The 22658-nt window shown below is 37.8% G+C and overlaps 2 long non-coding RNA genes across 2 annotated transcripts in view; one reads left to right on the forward strand and one right to left on the reverse strand.

Annotated features, from left to right (window-relative positions):
• The window catches only part of LOC132122096 (uncharacterized), a 780856-nt gene that overhangs the window by 338229 nt on the left and 419969 nt on the right, over positions 1 to 22658 (reverse strand). The window lies entirely within an intron of this gene.
• LOC132122094 (uncharacterized) lies at positions 12048 to 12789 on the forward strand. Its single transcript, XR_009426341.1, has 3 exons — positions 12048 to 12126; positions 12237 to 12301; positions 12565 to 12789. It is a non-coding gene; the product is annotated as an uncharacterized LOC132122094 (long non-coding RNA).

The raw sequence follows: 22658 nt of genomic DNA on the forward strand, positions 1-22658 counted from the left end.
AAACATCGAAATTTGTCAGGCCACCATGGACACGCCCTTAAACGAAACCTCAAGTCCTTCGCAATTTAACATCGCAAATGGCTTTAGATTTCACTGACCAAGTTTGGTGTTCATCTGAATAAATCTCTAGGAGGAGTTTGTTAAAGTACAACCCCTGAAAATGGCAAAAACAACACCAATTTTGCAGGGAAAATTCAAAATAACCGACTTCCTGTTGGGATTAGGATTTCGTACCAAGAGACTTTTTTGTAGGTATTGGTGTGTTACATGTGTGTACCAATTTTTGTACATGTACGTGAAACATAGCTCGAGGTGCACTCCTTTGAAAGTGTATAGGTGGCGCTATCGAGCCATTTTGCCACACCCGATGGAATATTGGCCTTCAGATCTGTTCAGGCCAGGACTTTTATCACACATGTGAAGTTTGGGGAAGATCGGACATTTTATGCCTGAGTTATAACATCTTTTATTCCCATGGCGAGACTTTGAATTTTGTCACGGCACCATGGACACGCCCCTTAACGAAAACTCAAGATCTTCACAACTTAACATCGCACAGGCCTTTAGATTAAACTGACAATAAAAAAGACATTGATGTCATAAAATTTCTAGGAGTAGTTAGTCGCAGTGTAAAATATGTCACTTCCTGTTGCCAATAGGTGGCGCTATGACTATAACTGAATATGGGCATGTCAATCTGTTCAGGTTCGGAGTTTCATCAAACGTGAAGTTTGGGGCAGATTGGACATTGTATGTCTGAGTTATAGCAACTTCATTTTTCATGGCGAATCATCGAAATTCGCCAGGCCGCCACGGACACGCCCTTTGACGAAAACTCAAAATCTTCGCAATTTAACATCGCAAAGGCCTTTAGATTAGGGATACCAACTTTGGTGCTGATCTGAATTAATCTCTAGGAGGAGTTCGTTAAAATACAACGCATGGAAATGGCAAAAATGACACAAAATTTGCTCATAATATTAAAAATAACCGCCTTCCTGTTGGGTTTAGAATTTTGCTCTAAGAGACTTTTTTGTAGGTATTGGAGAGTTACATGTGTGTACCGATTTTCATAGATGTACGTGAAACATAGCTCGAGGCGCACACCGTTGAACATGTATAGGTGGCGCTGTCGAGCCATTTTGCCACACCCACTTCTGAAACCCATATCAGATGTACATTTTCGCCGGTTCTGAGGTGTGTGCAAAGTTTCATGACTTTTTGAGTATGTTTAGGCCCTCAAAAATGCGATTCATTCTGGAGAAGAAGAATAATAATAATAATTAAAGCTGCAAGCAGCGATGAAGGGGCCCCTCGCACCCGGGCTCACCGGCAGCGAGTGGCTTTAGTAAATAGGTGAACGGTGTGAAATATGCATTTAAACTCATAAATATAAGTAGAATATATCAATTTTTATTCCATATATGTTCCAATCTTCCTGTTGCCAGCAGGTGGCGCTATCATTATAATGAAATATTGGCCTTCAGATGTGTTCAGGGCTGCACTCTTATCGAACATGTGAAGTTTGGGGAAGATCAAACATTTTATGTCTGAGTAACAGTAACTTCTCTTGCTGTGGCGAGACATCAAATTTTGTCATTTTTGCCATGGACACGCTCTTTAACAAAAACTCAAGATTGCCACAATTTAACATTACACAGGCCTTTAGATTAGACTGGCCACAAAAATACATTAATGTCAAAAAATCTCTAGGAGTAGTTTATCTCAGCGTAAAATATGTCACTTCCTGTTGCCAGCAGGTGGCGCTATGACTATAATTGAATATGGGCATGTAGATCTGTTAAGGGCAGAAGTCTTATCTAACATGTGAAGTTTGGGGCAGATTGGACATTGTATGTCTGAGTTACAGCAACTTCCTTTTTCATGGAGAAACATCGAAATTTGTCAGGCCGCCATGGACACTCCCTTTAACGAAATCTCAAGATCTTCCCAATTTAACATCGCAAAGGCCTTTAGATTTAACTGACCAAGTTTGATGCTGATCTGAATAAATCTCTAGGAGGAGTTCGTTAAAGTACAACCCCTGAAAATGGCAAAAACAACACCAATTTTGCAGGGAAAATTCAAAATAATCGACTTCCTGTTGGGATTAGGATTTCGTACCAAGATACTTTTTCGTAGATATTGGTGTGTTACATGTGTGTACCAATTTTTGTACATGTACTTGAAACATAGCTTGAGGCGCACTCCGTTGAAAGTGTATATGCACTCAGTTGAAAGTGTATAGGTGGCGCTATCGAGCCATTTTGCCACACCCAATGGAATATTGGCCTTCAGATCTGTTCAGGCCAGGACCCTTATCACACATGTGAAGTTTGGGCAAGATCGGACATTTTATGCCTGAGTTATAACATCTTTTATTCCCATGGCGACACATCGAACTTCGTCACGGCGCCATGGATTTTCATGGCGAATCATCGAAATTCGCCAGGCCGCCACGGACACGCCCTTTAACGAAAACTCAAAATCTTCGCAATTCAACATCGCAAAGGCCTTTAGATTAGGCATACCAACTTTGGTGTTGATCTGAATTAATCTCTAGGAGAAGTTCGTTAAATTACAACGCATGGAAATGACAAATGACACAAAATTTGCTCATAAAATTAAAAATAACCGAATTCCTGTTGGGTTTCGGATTTTGCTCCAAGAGACTTTTTTGTAGGTATTGGAGAGATACATGTGTATACCAATTTTCATACATGTACGTGAAACGTAGCTCGAGGCGCACACCGTTGAACGTGTATAGGTGGCGCTGTCGAGCCATTTTGCCACACCCACTTCTGAAACCCATATCAGACGTAAATTTTCGCCAGTTCTGAGGTGTGTGCAAAGTTTCATGACTTTTCGAGCATGTTTAGGCTCTCAAAAATGCGATTCATCTTAGAGAAGAATAATAATAATAATAATAATAATAATAATAATAATAAATGGAGCAATTCCAAGAGGGTCCTCACACCATCGGTGCTCGGGCCCTAATAATAATAATAATAATAATAATAATAATAATAATAATAAACGGAGCAATTCCAAGAGGGTCCTCACACCATCGGTGCTCGGGCCCTAATTAAAGCTGCAAGCAGCGATGAACGGGCCCTCGCACCCGGGCTCACCGGCAGCGAGTGGCTTTAGTAAATAGGTCAACGGTGAGAAATATGCATTTAAACTTATAAATATAATGGGAATATATCAATGTTTATTCCATATATGTTCCAATCTTCCTGTTGCCAGCAGGTGGCGCTATCATTATAATGGAATATTGGCCTTAAGATGTGTTCAGGGCTGCACTCTTATCGAACATGTGAAGGTTGGGGAAGATCAAACATTTTATGCCTGAGTTACAACAATTTCTCTTGCTGTGGCGAGACATCAAATTTTGTCATTTTTGCCATGGACACGCTCTTTAAAAAAACTCAAGATTGCCACAATTTAACATTACACAGGCCTTTAGATTAGACTGACCACAAAAATACATTAATGTCAAAAAATCTCTAGGAGTAGTTTGTCTCAGCGTAAAATATGTCACTTCCTGTTGCCAGCAGGTGGCGCTATGACTATAATTGAATATGGGCATGTAGATCTGTTAAGGGCAGAAGTCTTATCTAACATGTGAAGTTTGGGGCAGATTGGACATTGTATGTCTGAGTTACAGCAACTTCCTTTTTCATGGCGAAACATCGAAATTTGTCAGGCCGCCATGGACACTCCCTTTAACGAAATCTCAAGATCTTCCCAATTTAACTTCGCAAAGGCCTTTAGATTTAACTGACAAAGTTTGGTGTTGATTTGAATAAATCTCTAGGAGGAGTTCGTTAAAGTACAACCTCTGAAAATGCCAAAAACAACACCAATTTTGCAGAGAAAATTCTAAATAACTGACTTCCTGTTTGGATTCGGATTTCGTACCAAGAGACTTTTTCGTAGATATTGGTGTGTTACATGTGTGTACCGATTTTTGTACATGTACGTGAAACATAGCTTGAGGCGCACTCCATTGAAAGTGTATATGCACTCAGTTGAAAGTGTATAGGTGGCGCTATCGAGCCATTTTGCCACACGAAATGGAATTTTGGTCTTCAGATCTGTTCAGGCCAGGACTCTTATCACATATGTGAAGTTTGGGCAAGATCGGACATTTTATGCCTGAGTTATAACATCTTTAATTCCCATGCCGACACATCGAACTTCATCATGGGCGCCATGGACACGCCTTTTAACGAAAACTCAAGATCTTCAAAACTAAACATCACACAGGTCTTTAGATTAGACTGACCACAAAAATAACATTGATGTCATAAAATTTCTAGGAGTAGTTTGTCGCAGTGTAAAATATTTCCCTTCCTGTTGCCAATAGGTGGCGCTATGACTATAACTGAATATGGGCATGTAGATATGTTCAGGTCAGGAGTCGTATTAAACATGTGAAGTTTTGGGCAGATTGGACATTGTATCTCTGAGTTATAGCAACTTCCTTTTTCACGGCGAAACATCGAAATTTGTCAGGCCGCCATGGACACGCCCTTTAACGAAACCTCAAGTCCTTCGCAATTTAACATCACAAAGGCTGTTAGATTAGGCATACCAACTTTGGTGTTGATCTGAATGAATCTCTAGGAGGAGTTCGTTAAAATACAACGCATGGAAATGACAAAAATGACACAAAATTTGCTCATAAAATTAAAAATAACCGACTTCCTGTTGGGTTTCGGATTTCGTACCAAGAGACTTTTTTGTAGGTATTGGTGTATTACATGTGTTTACCGATTTTTGTACATGTACGGGAAACAGAGCTCGAGGCGCGCTATGTTGAAAGTGTATAGGTGGCGCTATCGAGCCATTTTGCCACACCCGATGGAATATTGGCCTACAGATGTGTTCAGGCCAAGACTCTTATCACACATGTGAAGTTTGGGGAAGATCGGACATTTTATGCCTGAGTTATAACATCTTTTATTTCCATGGCGAGACATCAAACTTCGTCACGGTGCCATGGACACGCCTTTTAACGAAAACTCAAGATCTTCAAAACTAAACATCACACAGGTCTTTAGATTAGACTGACCACAAAAATAACATTGATGTCATAAAATTTCTAGGAGTAGTTTGTCGCAGTGTAAAATATTTCCCTTCCTGTTGCCAATAGGTGGCGCTATGACTATAACTGAATATGGGCATGTAAATATGTTCAGGTCAGGAGTCGTATAAAACATGTGAAGTTTTGGGCAGATTGGACATTGTATCTCTGAGTTATAGCAACTTCCTTTTTCACGGCGAAACATCGAAATTTGACAGGCCGCCATGGACACGCCCTTTAAAGAAATCTCAAGATCTTCCCAATTGAACATCGCAACGGCCTTTAGATTTAACTGACCAAGTTTGAAGCTGATCTGAATAAATCTCTAGGAGGAGTTCGTTAAAGTACAACCCCTGAAAATGCCAATTTTGCAGAGAACATTCTAAATAACTGACTTCCTGTTTGGATTCGGATTTCGTACCAAGAGACTTTTTCGTAGATATTGGTGTGTTACATGTGTGTACCGATTTTTGTACATGTACGTGAAACATAGCTTGAGGCGCACTCCTTTGAAAGTGTATATGCACTCAGTTGAAAGTGTAAAGGTGGCGCTATCGAGCCATTTTGCCACACCCAATGGAATATGGGCCTTCAGATCTGTTCAGGCCAGGACCTTTATCACACATGTGAAGTTTGGGCAAGATCGGACATTTTATGCCTGAGTTATAACATCTTTTATTCCCATGGCGACACATCGAATTTCGTTACGGCGCCATGGGCATGCCTTTTAACGAAAACTCAAGATCTTCACAACTAAACATCACACAGGTCTTTAGATTAGACTGACCACAAAAATAACATTGATGTCATAAAATTTCTAGGAGTAGTTTGTCGCAGTGTAAAATATTTCACTTCCTGTTGCCAATAGGTGGCGCTATGACTATAACTGAATATTGGCATGTAGATCTGTTCAGGTCAAGAGTCTTATCCAACATGTGAAGTTTGAGGCAGATTGGACATTGTATGTCTGAGTTACAGCAACTTCCTTTTTCATGGCGAAACATCGAAATTTGTCAGGCCGCCATGGACACGCCCTTTAACAAAACCTCCAGTCCTTCGCAATTTAACATCGCAAATGGCTTTAGATTACACTGACCAAGTTTGGTGTTCATCTGAATAAATCTCTAGGAGGAGTTCGTTAAAGTACAACCCCTGAAAATGGCAAAAACAACACCAATTTTGCAGGGAAAATTCAAAATAACCGACTTCCTGTTGGGATTAGGATTTCGTACCAAGAGACTTTTTTGTAGGTATTGGTGTGTTACATGTGTGTACCAATTTTTTTACATGTACGTGAAACATAGCTCGAGGTGCACTCCGTTTAAAGTGTATAGGTGGCGCTATCGAGCCATTTTGCCACACCCGATGGAATATTGGCCTTCAGATCTGTTCAGGCGAGGACTTTTATCACATATGTGAAGTTTGGGGAAGATCGGACATTTTATGCCTGAGTTATAACATCTTTTATTCCCATGGCGAGACATCAAACTTCGTCACGGTGCCATGGACACGCCCCTTAACGAAAACTCAAGATCTTCACAACTTAACATCGCACAGGCTTTTAGATTAGACTGACCACAAAAAAGACATTGATGTCATAAAATTTCTAGGAGTAGTTAGTCGCAGTGTAAAATATGTCACTTCCTGTTGCCAATAGGTGGCGCTATGACTATAACTGAATATGGGCATGTCAATCTGTTCAGGTTCGGAGTCTCATCAAGCATGTGAAGTTTGGGGCAGATTGGACATTGTATGTCTGAGTTATAGCAACTTCATTTTTCATGGCGAATCATCGAAATTCGCCAGGCCGCCACAGACAAGCCCTTTAACGAAAACTCAAAATCTTCGCAATTTAACATCGCAAAGGCCTCTAGATTAGGCATACCAACTTTGGTGTTGATCTGAATTAATCTCTAGGAGGAGTTCGTTAAAATACAACGCATGGAAATGACAAAAATGACACAAAATTTGCTCATAAATTAAAAAATAACCGACTTCCTGTTGGGTTTCGGATTTTGCTCCAAGAGACTTTTTTGTAGGTATTGGAGAGATACATGTGTATACCAATTTTCATACATGTAGCTACATGAAACGTAGCTCGAGCCGCACACCGTTGAACGTGTATAGGTGGCGCTGTCAAGCCATTTTGCCACACCCACTTCTGAAACCCATATCAGATGTACATTTTCGCCAGTTCTTAGGTGTGTGCAAAGTTTCATGACTTTTCGAGCATGTTTAGGCTCTCAAAAATGCGATTCATCTTAGAGAATAATAATAATAATAATAATAATAATAATAATAATAATAATAATAATAATAATAATAATAAACAGAGCAATTCCAAGAGGGTCCTCACACCATCGGTGCTCGGGCCCTAATAATAATAATAATAATAATAATAATAATAAACGGAGCAATTCCAAGAGGGTCCTCACACCATCGGTGCTCGGGCCCTAATAATAATAATAATAATAATAATAAACGGAGCAATTCCAAGAGGGTCCTCACACCATCGGTGCTCGGGCCCTAATAAACGGAGCAATTCCAAGAGGGTCCTCACACCATCGGTGCTCGGGCCCTAATAATAATAATAATAATAATAATAATAATAATAAACGGAGCAATTCCAAGAGGGTCCTCGCACCATCGGTGCTCGGGCCCTAATAATAATAATAATAAACGGAGCAATTCCAAGAGGGTCCTCACACCATCGGTGCTCGGGCCCTAATAATAATAATAAACGGAGCAATTCCAAGCTAATTAAAGCTGCAAGCAGCGATGAAAGGGCCCTCACACCTGGGCTCACCACCACCCGGTGCCCATAGGAGGAACAGTGTACGTTGGGCCATATTCTCATAAAATAGTAAATATTTGTGCCACATTTCCTTCTGCCAACAGGTGGCCCTATGATTATTACTGAATATCGGCATGTTAATGTCTTCAGGCCAGGACTCTTACCAAACATGCAAAGTTTCAGGCAGATCAGACATCTCATGTTTAAGTTAGTATAAAATAAGTCATTTCCTGTTGCCAGCAGGTGGCTCTGTACTTATAGTTGAATATTGGCCTTTAGTTGTGTTCAGGCCAGGACTCTTATAAAACATGTGAAGTTTGGGTCAGACTGGGAATGCTGGGTATGCATGAGTTACAACAACTTTATGTTTCATAGTATTAATCGCATCATTTAGCACATAGTAAGTGTTGCTAGCATGTTTAAGAATTTTTCTAGCATGATTAGCACACTATGGAATATTTTAATGTGTTACAAATAGTGCATAAAAATGTTAAACATGACACTTCCTGTTGCCAGCAGGTGGCGCTATGACTATAATCGAATATGGGCATGTTGATGTGTTCAGGAAAGGACTCTTATGAAACTTGTTAAATTTGGGGAAGATTGGACACCGTATGCCTGAATTACAGTAACTTCCTGATTCACTGCAGTAATAAGTGTTGCTAACATGTTTTAGTATGTTTCTAGCATGCTGCCAGTGTATTTATCACTTGCTGGCACTTTTTAATATGTTGCTAGGAGTCCATAACAGTGTTACACATGCCACTTCCTGTTGCCAGTAGATGGAGCTATGGTTATAACCGAATACAGGCATGTTGATGTGTATAGGACAGGACTCTTGTCAAACGTGTGAAGTTTGGGGCAGATCGGATATTGCTTGTCTTAGTTACAGCAACTTCCTTTTTTTCACTGCCTTAATAGCATGCTTTAGCACTTTGCTAAGTGTTGCTAGCATGTTTTATTATGCTTCTAGAATTTTGCCAGCCTATTTAACAATTTTTTACACTTTTTAATTTGTTCCTGGGAGTCCAAAACAGTGTTAACCTTGTCACTTCCTGTTACCAGTAGGTGGCGCTATGACTATAACTGAATTTGGTCATGGGTGTTTGTTCAGAACAAAACACCTATCACACGTGTGAAGGTTGGGGAAGATCGGACATCGCTTGCCTGAGTTACAGCAGCTTCCTTTTTCATTGCATTAGAAGCATGCTTTAGCCCTTAGCTAAGTGCTGCTAGCAAGTTTTAGTATGCTTCTAGAATGTTGTCAGCCTATTAAATACTTATTGTTGCTGTTTATTATTTTGCAAGGAGTCCATAACAGTGTTAGACATGCCACTTCCTGTTGCCATTAGGTGGCACTATGACTAGAATCAAATACGGGCATGTCCTGAACAAACACTCATGACCAAATTCAATTATAGTCATAGCGCCACCTGCTGGTAACAGGAAGTTACATGGTTAACACTCTTATTGACTCCTAGAAACATAATAAAAAGTATCAACAAGTGTTAAATAAGCTGGCATCATGATAGATACATACGAATACATGCTAGCAACACTTAGCTAAGTGCTAAAGCATGTTACTAATGTAGTGAAAAAGGAAGTTGCTGGAACTCAGGGAAGCAATGTCTGATCTTCCCCAAACTTCACACGTGTGATAGGTGTTCTGTTCCAAACAAACAACCATGACCAAATTCAGTTATAGCCATAGCGCCAAGTGACAAGGTTAACACCGTTATGGACTCCTTGGGACAAATAAAAAAAAGTGTCAAAAAGTGTTAAATAGGCTGGCAAAATTCTAGAAGCATAATAAAACATGCTATCAACATTTAGTTAAGTGTTAAAACATGCAACTGTTGCATTGAATAAGGAAGTTGCTGTAACTCAGGCTAGCAACGTCCGATCTGCCCTAGACTTCACACATTTGACAAGAGTCCTGTACTGAACACATCAACATGCTCGTATTCAGTTATAGTCATAGCACCACCTGTTGGTAACAGGAAGTGTCAGGTGTAACACTGTTATGGACTCCTAGCAACATATTAAAAAGTGCCAACAAGTGATAAATACACTGGCAGCATGCTTGAAACATACTAAAATATGTTAGCAACACTTAGTTAAATGCTAAAGCATCATATAAATGCAGTGAATTAGGAAGTTACAGTAAATCAGGCATACAGTGTCCAAATTGAACAAGTTTGATCATGTCCTGAACACATCAACATGTCCATATTCGATTATAGTCATAGCGCCACCTAATGGAAACAGGAAGTGGCATGTTTAACACTGTTATGGACTTCTTGCAAAATAATAAAACGCATCAACAAGTGTTAAATAGGCTGGCAACATTCTAGAAGCATACTAAAACATGCTAGCATCACTTAGCTAAGGGCTTAAGCATGCTACTAGTGCAGTGAAAAAAGAAGCTGCTGTAACTCAGGCAAGCAATGTCCGATCTTCCCCAAACTTCACACGTGTGATAGGTGTTTTGTTCTGAACAAACACCCATGACCAAATTCAGTTATAGTCATAGCGCCACCTGCTGGTAACAGGAAGTGACAAGGTTAACACTGTTATGGTGTCCTAGGAAAAATAAAAAGTGTCAAAAAGTGTTAAATAGGCTGGCAAAATTCTAGAAGCTTAATAAAACATGCTAGCAACAATGCGCTAAGTGTTAAATCATGCAACTATTGCATTGAATAAGGAAGTTGCTCTAACTCAGGCTAGCAATGTCCGATCTGCCCCAAACTTCACACGTTTGACAAGAGTCCTGTACTGAACACATCAACATGACTGTATTCATTTATAGTCATAGCGCCACCTGTTGGTAACAGGAAGTGTCATGTGTAACACCGTTATGGACTCCTAGCAACAAATTAAAAAGTGCCAGCAAGTGATAAATACACTGGCAGAATGCTAGAAACATACTAAACATGTTAACAACACTTAGCTAAATGCTAAAGCATCATATTACTGCAGTGAATCAGGAATTTACTGTAATTCAGGCATACAGTGTCCAATCTTCCCCAAATAGAACAAGTTTGATAAATGACCTTTCTCTGAACACATCAACATGCCCGTATTCGATTATAGTCATAGCGCCACCTAATGGCAACAGGAAGTGGCCTGTTTAAGACGGTTATGGACTCCATCCCTGATAGCATACACTTCCGGGCCTTATCTGGGCCAAATATGGCACATATGGCTGAGTTCTGGCAGTGGCAGAGGTCATTTGGGCCAGATTTGGCCCACACACATCAAACCGGTTTTAGTGTCAGTTCCGGCATGTTGTATGTGGGCCAGATCCGGCCCATGTGTGACAAACCGGTTTTAGGTTGAGTTCTGGCTTGTTGTGTGTGGGCACCTGTACTGTCACACCACAGGACAAAGTTTCTTTAAAAATAATTTTAAATAATTAAATAATATTTGTTTAACTCCTTTTTTATACTTTTAAATGCAATAATTACATCCATTTAATTAAGATCTAATCATCAAAAAAAATTATGAATCTTTAGAATATAATGAAAATTTCACTTTTTAATAAAAAGTTACAAAAAACTTTTCATGATATTCACATTTCTTCAAGATGCACCTTATACACACACACACACACACACACACATACATATGTGAGTGTTCGTAAAAGCAACAATACAAACTCTTAAACTATAAAAGTGCCACTTTGTCCCACTATTATGTGCAGGCCTGGCATTTTGCACTGGGCTATAGAACTACAAAATGAATTTAAAATTAGCAATATAACATTTGAATGACATTTTGAATTATGTAGTGATCTAATTCTATCCACCAAGCAATTGTATGTGAATGTGTGAGACTTATGGTCATGGTTATAGGGAAGTAACAAGAAGAACAAAGTGCAGTAAACGGTAAAACTGTTTGGACTACAAACCAGTACGTTCATAATTAAGACAATAACATGGTAAGATACAGCAGTTTGCAACAGTAAACAGCAAAACAAGCTGTTTGTACAGCTAATATAGCTGGAATGAAACCGAAAGCCAGACACATTAAATTTACAAATGGCCGCGCCCCCTCTTACAGAAAAAAAAAATAAGGGGCATATGTTTATTCATGTTTATTTATGTAACGTAAGCGTGTGACTTTTAATTCGTGACGTGCTTTCATGGGCGTGTGCGCGAACCGGATGGAGTTGCCATGGAAACGGAGCCCAACACTGCAAATGTCACGAGGAAACACCCCGTTTCTCGCTGATTTCACTGTTTTCAGGTGAGTTAAGTCCATAAAATCACACAAATATTACTTATAAATGTTGTTGACACTTCTCTTACTTGTATTTGACTCGCTTCTGTTGTTTATTTACTTTATAAGAATGGTTTAATGTCTTCGAAAAAGTCCGTTAGCATTTCTACCGTTTTCAGACGACGTATCGTCAGGTATGATAACTCTATTGTGCTCTTATTTATGAAAGTTTGGGCTTTTAATCAAATCTTCATCTGTAGAGGATAGCTTTTGACTGTTTTGTTGGTAATCTTTCAATGGATGATTGGAAATTGCTTAATTTATTTAACCTTAACATTTACACTTTACACTTATCGATGACGTCACGTTATCAAGGAGCGCGAAAATTTGATCTTTTATAGTAAACATAAAACTGTTCTGCGATTTCAAGACTGACAAAATAATCCTTCTACAACAGAAGGCAGTGTCCAAGATTTCAATATTTCTGAAGGGAGCTGCTGACAGAGATGTAGGAAGCGCTGAAAAGGTTAAGTAACCTAATATGCATTTTTTTCACAACATATATCACAATGAATCTGTTATTTTATTTATTTATTTTTTGCATTTCACCTGCTCTAGCTTGTTTCCATCTAATAAACCTGGAACTGCAGACTAAATATTGTTGGCTCTATGTCAAATTGCTTGTTTTGTTCCTGGATTCTTCAGTGCTTCTTCATGGCCTGCTGCATCCAGCAGAGTCGGAGTGAACCTACTGTAAGACAACATCTCAAAGATGCTATTGACCACAAGACTAGTACAGTAAGTCAAAACTCAAATATACAGTACGCTAGTGTTCAAAAGCTTGAAGTTGATACAATTTGTAATAATTATCTTCTGCTCACCTCTGTAGTAATTATTTAATTAAAATATGTAAAAAGAGTAATATTGTGAAATATTATTACAATTTAAAATAGCTGTTTTCTATGTGAATACATTATAAACTAATTTATTCCTGTGATGTGCAGCTGTATTTTCAGCATCATTCCTCCAGTCTTCAGTGTCACATGGATCCCTCAGAAATGCTGATTTGCTGCTCAAGAAACTTATTATCAGCGTTGAAACAGTTGTGCTGCTTCATTTTTTGTGTGGAAACCGTGATGCATTTTATTTTTCAGGATTCACAGATGAATACAAAGTTCAAAAGACCTGGATTTATTTGAAACAGATGATTTTGAACAATTTGATGCATGTAACACTAACATTCAAATGTTTGGAGTCTATGTAACAACGAATCCAAAAAAAAATATTTCAGCACGTCTGTATTTTAACATTGATCATAATCAGAAATGTTTCTTGAGCAGTAAATCATCATATTAGAATGATTTCTGAAGATGTGACACTGAAGACTGGAGTAATGATGCTGAAAATTCAGCTTTGATCAAAGGAATAAATGACATTTTAACATAATATTTACATGGAAAAGAGTTGTTTTGAATTGTAATAGTCACAGTGTTACTATTTTACTGTAATTTGATTCAATAAATGGAGCTGTGGTGAGCATGTTCCCCAAAAACAGACAACAAATAATATGTTTATTAAGTGATCTAGAAAAATTATTTCAGTTTAAACCTACTAGATTAAAAACAGTACTCAATGTACTCCATTGATGAAATAGTAAAAAGTGCACACTGCCTGAAATGATATGAACAGCAGCTATGCTAATCTTTCTCCCTTTGTCTTCCTGTTTCTGCAAATGTCCATCCCAGGGTTATTAGAAACTGCACAGCACAGGACTTGCAGGACTTGTGAGGACTTCAGATGATACCAGTACTCAAAAGACCTTAGATGATGGCAACTATAGATGGACATACAAACGACCGCCACTGCAAAAAAGGTAATGCTAATTTGAAAGAGCAGTGTCACAGTATCAAGGGCTCCCTTAGTTCAGTTCTGCTTTCAGTACTGGAGAGTAAAAGATACATTTTTTTGTTTGATTTATTTGTTTGATGTTTTTATTAGTACATATACGTTATCTTGCACATTTTATCTCCCCAACATATTCTAATTTGAAAGAAGTTTATAATGCATGTTCGCTACTCCCAATTCAGAAGACTGAATCAGCCTGTGTATCTGAATGTTTCTCATACTCACTCCTCTCTGCCGCGTCTCACAGAGGATCCATTTACAGAAGCCTGTTCCGTAATGCTTGTTTATACTCTGTATACTCCAAACCGCAAGACTCTACGAGCGCATCTGGCAATATGGACAAGGCTTGATGCACGGCTGCAGCCTGTGTCAACTCACGCTTGTCTCTGTATTTTAACACAAATGTAAATTCAGTTTAACTGCATTGCTAATTTCACTTAGAAGAAATGAAACATTCAGCACATTTTCCACTTGTTCTTAAAATCCTAAATACTTAAAAATGAATAAATTGTCCTAAAACAATAGAAAATTTAATGGAATTGAGGGTTATAATGGGAATTATATTGGCTTTAATGTAAACTATAATGGTGTCTACTGGTATTTGATGGATTCTATTGATGGGATATAATCTGGCAGATGGGAATAAATAGAACAGTAATTCATATTGGAATAATGCCCTAAACACACTACAAAAAGTAATTTTGTAATTGTTTTAATGGAAACCATAAGAATTTCTGTGATGGTTTCTATTGTTTTTTTTGTTTTTGTTTTTTTCAGCAGGGTAACGAAACCCATACTGTGCTGCACACTACTGACAATATTAAGCTAAAGCTTGACTTCAAAATGATTTGCAAAATCAAATCAAAATCGCAACTGCACTATCTGTCAAAAAAATCACAATTAGATATTTGCCCCAAATCGCACAGCCGCAATATGTTATGTGATATACGTCATGTGTATATGTTGTCTTTCATTTACTAACTGCTTGTTTTCTTAAAAAAAAAAAAGAGAGAAATAATAATACTAGCTTCTCTAATCTTTTTGTATTCATTTATATATATATATTATATATATATACACAATTAACAAAAGCAAAAAAAAAAAAAGGGCCTCTAAAACTAGCTTGTTCTTTTCTTTTTCTATACTATCGGGTGGGGGGGGGGGGTATTTCAGACTTGTTAAAACACTTATACAGGTGCTGGTCATATAATTAGAATATCATCAAAAAGTTGATTTATTTCACTAATTCCATTCAAAAAGTGAAACTTGTATATTATATTCATTCATTACACAGAGACTGATATATTTCAAATGTTTATTTCTTTTAATTTTGACAGTTATAACTGACAACTAAGGAAAATCCCAAATTCAGTATCTCAGAAAATTAGAATATAACTTAAGACCAATACAAAGAAAGGATTTTTAGAAATCTTGGCCAACTGAAAAGTATAAAAATGAAAAGTATGAGCATGTACAGCACTCAATACTTAGTTGGGGCTCCTTTTGCCTGAATTACTGCAGCAATGCGGTGTGGCATGGGGTCGATCAGTCTGTGGCACTGCTCAGGTGTTATGAGAGCCCAGGTTGCTCTGATAGTGGCCTTCAGCTCTTCTGCATTCTTGGGTCTGGCATATCACATCTTCCTCTTCACAATACCCCATAGATTTTCTATGGGGTTAAGGTCAGGTGAGTTTGATTGGCCAATTAAAAACAGGGATACCATGGTCCTTAAATCAGGTACTAGTAGCTTTGGCACTGTGTGCAGGTGCCAAGTCCTGTTGGAAAATGAAATCTGCATCTCCATAAAGTTGGTCAACAGCAGGAAGCATGAAGTGCTCTAAAACTTCCTGGTATACGGCTGTGTTGACCTTGGACCTCAGAAAACACAGTGGACCAACACCAGCAGATGACATGGCACCCAAAACCATCACTGACTGTGGACCTCAAACAACGTGGATTGTGTGCCTCTCCTCTCTTCCTCCAGACTCTGGGACCCTGATATCCAAAGGAAATGCAAAATTTACTTTCATCAGAGAACATAACTTTGGACTACTCAGCAGCAGTCCAGGCCTTTTTGAAGCGAGACGTTTCTGACGCTGTCTGTTGTTCAAGAGTGGCTTGACACAAGGAATGCGACAGCTGAAACCCATGTCTTGCATATGTCTGCAGTCCACTCTTTGTGAATCTCCCCCACATTTTTGAATGGGTTTTGTTTCACAATCCTCTCCAGGGTGCGGTTATCCCTATTGCTTGTACACTTTTTTCTATCACATCTTTTCCTTCCCTTCGCCTCTCTATTAATGTGCTTGGACACAGAGCTCTGTGAACAGCCAGCCTCTTTTGCAATGACTTTTTGTGTCTTGCCCTCCTTGTGCAAGGTGTCAATGGTCGTCTTTTGGACAACTGTCAAGTCAGCAGTCTTCCCCATGATTGTGTATCCTACAGAACTAGACTGAGAGACCATTTAAAGGCTTTGCAGGTGTTTTGAGTTAATTAGCTGATTAGAGTGTGGCACCAAGTGTCTTCAATAATGAACCTTTTCACAAAAGGTCTAATTTTCGGAGATACTGAATTTGGGATTTTCCTTAGCTGTCCGTTATAAACGTCAAAATTAAAAGAAATAAACATTTGAAATATATCAGTCTGTGTGTAATGAATAAATATAATATACAAGTTTCACTTTTTGAATGGAATTAGTGAAATAAATCAACTTTTTGATGATATTCTAATTATATGACCAGCACCTGTATATCATTGCTCTTTTGATGATTTTGATTGCTTCCATTGTCCTCATTTGTAAGTTGCTTTGGATAAAAGTGTCTGCTAAATGCAAAATGTAATGTTAATGTGTATTTAAGTATATTTATAAATATTTATCTGTATTTTTTATTTTGTAATAATGTAAATGTATTTGTTTTATATCTATACATGCAGTTGTATTCATGTATGTATATTTGTCTAATTTTTATATTTTAATAAAGCAGTTTAGACTACATGAGTGTTTTCTTTATTCTGGATGAATTACATGCTTTTGTGTCTAGAAAGGGTAAATATGGGCCATATCTAACCCAGAAGTAAGCCACAACTGGGACGGATCTGGGCCACATCTCAGAAATGGCGTGGTTGACATCTGGGCCAGGTGTCGCCCATGCCATTTGTGAGATGCGGCATGGATCTGGTACAGTTGTGACTGACTTCTGTCAGACAAAACTGGGCCAGATCTGGCCCAGATGTCACCCACACCATTTCTGAGATGTGGCCCAGATCTGGTTCAGTTGTGGCTGACAAATGTCAGCCAGACTCAGGTTGAGTCATCGCCGTCATTCCGCGCGGTATGTGGGCCAGAAGAATATGGGAGATGTGGGCCAGAACTGGGCCACATGTCATTTGCTATCTGGGATGCGAAATAAAAAAAAAAGCATCAACAAGTGTTAGATAGGCTGGCAACATTCTAGAAGCATACTAAAACAAGCTAGCAACACTTACTATGTGTTAAAGGATGCTATTAATACTATGAAACAGGAAGTTGTTGTAACTCATGCATACCCAGCATTCCCAGTCTGACCCAAACTTCACATGTTTTATAAGAGTCCTGGCCTGAACACAACTAAAGGCCAATATTCAACTATAAGTATAGTGCCACCTGCTGGCAACAGGAAATTACTTATTTTATACTAACTTAAACATGAGATGTCTGATCTGCCCAAAACTTTGTTTGTTAAGTTTCCCTAAGGATTTTTCTTATTATTATTTTTCTTTTTTATGAACCTTCCGGGGGGTTTTGGGGGCCTTAACATACTCAAAAACTCTTGAAAATTGGCACACACATTGGAACCTGCGGCCATCAGGACGCCGCAGAGGCTGGGACCCGGGCAGGCACAGGGGCTCTACAGCGCCCCCTGGAACACAGTCAGAAATCTTGAACCATAGCTCACAAATACTTGCATGGATTTAAATGAAACTCAGTACACTTATAGATCTCATTGAGCCTAACAACTTTTGCGCTCTATGTCATAGGCTCCGCCCAACAGGAAGTCAGCTATTCAGGGCTGTTTAAAAAAAGCATGCTCTGGAATTTGAAATACTCCTCTGAGGACTTTCAACCGTTTGCCTTGAAACTCGGTGAACATGATCTCAAGACATTGGGGATGAAAAATTGCCAGGGGATTTTTGATATATCGAACGGTTTGCCCGTGGCGTGGCGTTGAAATTAGGGCAACAAATTTGAAACAGGAAATGTCTAATAACATCAACATACATTGACTGACTTTCATCAAACTTCATCGGATTGTTCATTGTATTATGTCGCTCGCATATATATAACTATTAGGGGTCTTATAGTGCCACCAACTGGAAGCAGGAAGTGTGTCATTTTCAAAATGTTTTGAATTCATCATCTTATTTTTACTCAATTTGCTTCAAACTTCATCAGAATAATGACAAAACATGGCAGATGAAAATCTTTTGTGGGGATATTGATATCTAATACAGTCTTGCCATGGCAACTTGTCAAACTTAAATATTCTTTCTGGTGCGTTTGAGGCAGATAACAAGCTCAGAATTACATGAAACTCAAAACACATATCAGTTCTAATGATATATAGACAATGTCAAAAGCTTATTAAAGGGCGTGAAAGAGGAACTCTATAGCGCCACCTTTTGTCAAAAGTGGGGCGGTTAGTTTTAGCTACAAACACCAAACTCGGTACATAAATTGTTCTTATCAAGACGGACAACTTTCTAATTTACAGTCATCAGCTACGACCAACAGGAAGTCGGCTATTTGGGTTTAAATGGTGATTATTTTTCAAATACAGCTATGAATTAATGAATACTACTCAGAGAAGAATTACACTATACACACCAAACCTTGCCTACATGATGCCAATACATTGAGGAACTTAAATTGCGAATGGATTTAGGGTAGCTTGAACGGTTTTGCCGTGGCGATTTTTTTAAATATCAGTAGAAAGGGAAACATTAATTGTCTTGTATTTTTAAATTGCAGCTTCCAACCACTTCAAAATCATTTTTCATAAAAAGAACATGTCATTCTGAGGAAATTTGCATAATTTCACTACTTTACAACACTGTATGATTAAAAGAAAATTAAAAAACTGTCAGAAATCTGATCTCACTCTGAGTCCACTTTGTCAGTGTGAGGGAAGGGAGGGGGTTGTGTTGAGTGGGAGGGGGTGGGGTGGTTGTGGGCCTGTCTGACATACAGAGAGAGAGAGAGAGAGAGAGAGAGAGAGAGAGAGAGAGAGAGAGAGAGAGAGAGAGAGAGAGAGATAGAGTTAACATCTTTAATCACTAGAAAAAAAAAAATCAGTAATTGTGTGTTGTTGATTTATTTTTATTTACAGCTTAAGAAATCTCTTAGGCCTTATCATTTTCTGTCAGTTTTAGGGACAAAAAAACCTAGTACCTAGTACCTAGGACTTTGACAACATAGTTTTATATAATTAGGTTAATAATTATGTTAATTACAACATAAGATAAAAAAAAACATACATGTGGATTTTTTTTAACTTATCTTTTTTTTATTCTGCAAATAATAATTTGAAACTCATTTGCCATATGCTTCGTAGCTTGTTAGTTTGTGGCAATAGCGGGGAAAAAAAATATTTTTTTGAACAGCAGAAAAAAAAGTGACCAGACTGAAAACATATACTTTGTGCCAAGAGCCAGTATGAAACATTTTTACATTTTTACCGGTTACTTTGGCTTTTTCCGCGCAGCTTTCAGCGGGTGGGACCTTTATTAATAAAGGAACTAGGGCTGTGTGATATGGACAAAAAATAATTGAAATTGAATTGATTTCGATTACGATTTGGACACACACACACAAACATGCTTTACAATAATAAATGCATTCAGTATGAATTTTAAACATATTTTCAAAAGAAAACCAATTAGAACTTTATCTAAAAGTTGTAACATGTCTCTAGAAAAGACAACTCAAAATAGTCACTGTAAAAAATGTCCAACATATGGCAAAAAATAACTAAATAAATCCTGTATCCAGGGATTTGTTTTTTCTTTTATCATGCATTGGTCATAGAGATCATTGTAGCGGTGCCTCAGGTTTTGAAATATATTTGTTATACAATCTGTCTACACTGCGTATACAGTATGTATATGCAGTTTAGAAGCAGCATCGAGAGCTCGTTATTGTAACACAAAAGCACATTAAAATAATGCCCGAGCGCGAATCTCTCCGCTCAAACGCAGATTTCCTTTGCTTTGTCAGAAACCAGACACACATGCTCAGATACACGCTGCTTTCGCTCGGAGAGAGTGATCATGGCCACCACCAGATGGAGCTATTGGATTGCTTTTAAATAATTGTTGTAGAAACGTGTATAGAGCATTCAAACCATTTATAAAAGTCTTTCAAAGAAAAATAATACGTATTTTAAAAAGCTAATTCATTTTACTGGTAATATAGTTTTATATAATCATTTCACATAATGTTTATAGATCATTAAAATGATTTAAAAAATAAATGGTCATAAATCATGAAAAGTGTTGGCAACAATTTATAAGAAGCTCTCTTTGGTTTACATTAGCTAATACATTAACTAACATGAACTAAAAATGAACAATCTATTTTTCAAATAATGTATTAATCTTTTTTATGTTAGTTATTCTGATCATTAAAAATATTAATGTTTATGTTATTTAACAGTACATAAACTATTCTTAAAATAAAACTGTAATTAAAAAATTTATTAGTAATAATGTATTAAAATATTTTATCTAAGCTTTAATTAACATTTATATGAACACTTATATTGAAAGAGACTGAAATGGAAGTAATTTTTACTTTTAAAAACAGCTTGTAAGACACAGTTAACAAATGCAGTGAGCAGCCCTGTCATTTTAAATCACCCTTAACAGATGAAAGGACAGAACAACAAAGATATATAGCGCCACCTATTGGCAATAGAAAGTGTCATTTTTTACACTGCGACAAACTACTCCTAGAAATATTTTGACATTAATGTATTTTTTTGTGCTCAGTGTAATCTAAAGGCCTCTGCGATGTTAAATTGTGAAGATCTTGAGGTTTCGTTAAAGGGCGTGTCCATAGCGGCCTGACAAATTTCGATGATTCGCCATGAAAAAGGAAGTTGTTGTAACTCAGACATACAATGTCCAATCTGCACCAAACTTCACGTTAGATAAGACGTCTGCCCTTAACAGATCTACATGCCCATATTCAGTTATAGTCATGGCGCCACCTGCTGGCAACAGGAATTGACGTTTTACGCTGCGACAAACTACTCCTTGAAATTTTTTGACATTAATGTATTTTTTGTGGTCAGTCTAATCTAAAGGCCTGTGCAATGTTAAATTGTGATCTTGAGTTTTTTTTAAAGGGCACGTCTGTGGTGCCATGACAAAATTTGATGTCTCGCCACAGCAAGAGAAGTTGTTGTAAGTCAGGCATAAAACGTTTGATCTTCCCAAAACCTCACATGTTTGATAAGAGTCCTGGCCTAAACACATCTGAAGGCCAATATTCCATTATAATGATAGCACCACCTGCTGGCAGCACAACAATTGGCACATATAAATGACTTCAAACTTCATCAGAATAATGACAAAACATGGCAGATGAAAATCTTTTGTGGGGATATTGATATCTAATACAGTCTTGCCATGGCAACTTGTCAAACTTAAATATTCTTTCTGGTGCGTTTGAGGCAGATAACAAGCTCAGAATTACATGAAACTCAAAACACATATCAGTTCTAATGATATATAGACAATGTCAAAAGCTTATTAAAGGGCGTGAAAGAGGAACTCTATAGCGCCACCTTTTGTCAAAAGTGGGGCGGTTAGTTTTAGCTACAAACACCAAACTCGGTACATAAATTGTTCTTATCAAGACGGACAACTTTCTAATTTACAGTCATCAGCTACGACCAACAGGAAGTCGGCTATTTGGGTTTAAATGGTGATTATTTTTCAAATACAGCTATGAATTAATGAATACTACTCAGAGAAGAATTACACTATACACACCAAACCTTGCCTACATGATGCCAATACATTGAGGAACTTAAATTGCGAATGGATTTAGGGTAGCTTGAACGGTTTTGCCGTGGCGATTTTTTTAAATATCAGTAGAAAGGGAAACATTAATTGTCTTGTATTTTTAAATTGCAGCTTCCAACCACTTCAAAATCATTTTTCATAAAAAGAACATGTCATTCTGAGGAAATTTGCATAATTTCACTACTTTACAACACTGTATGATTAAAAGAAAATTAAAAAACTGTCAGAAATCTGATCTCACTCTGAGTCCACTTTGTCAGTGTGAGGGAAGGGAGGGGGTTGTGTTGAGTGGGAGGGGGTGGGGTGGTTGTGGGCCTGCCTGACATACAGAGAGAGAGAGAGAGAGAGAGAGAGAGAGAGAGAGAGAGAGAGAGAGAGAGAGAGAGAGAGAGAGAGAGAGAGAGAGAGTTAACATCTTTAATCACTAGAAAAAAAAAAATCAGTAATTGTGTGTTGTTGATTTATTTTTATTTACAGCTTAAGAAATCTCTTAGGCCTTATCATTTTCTGTCAGTTTTAGGGACAAAAAAACCTAGTACCTAGTACCTAGGACTTTGACAACATAGTTTTATATAATTA

This window comes from Carassius carassius, chromosome 40, assembly GCF_963082965.1.
Source record: "Carassius carassius chromosome 40, fCarCar2.1, whole genome shotgun sequence".
NCBI lineage: Eukaryota > Metazoa > Chordata > Actinopteri > Cypriniformes > Cyprinidae > Carassius > Carassius carassius.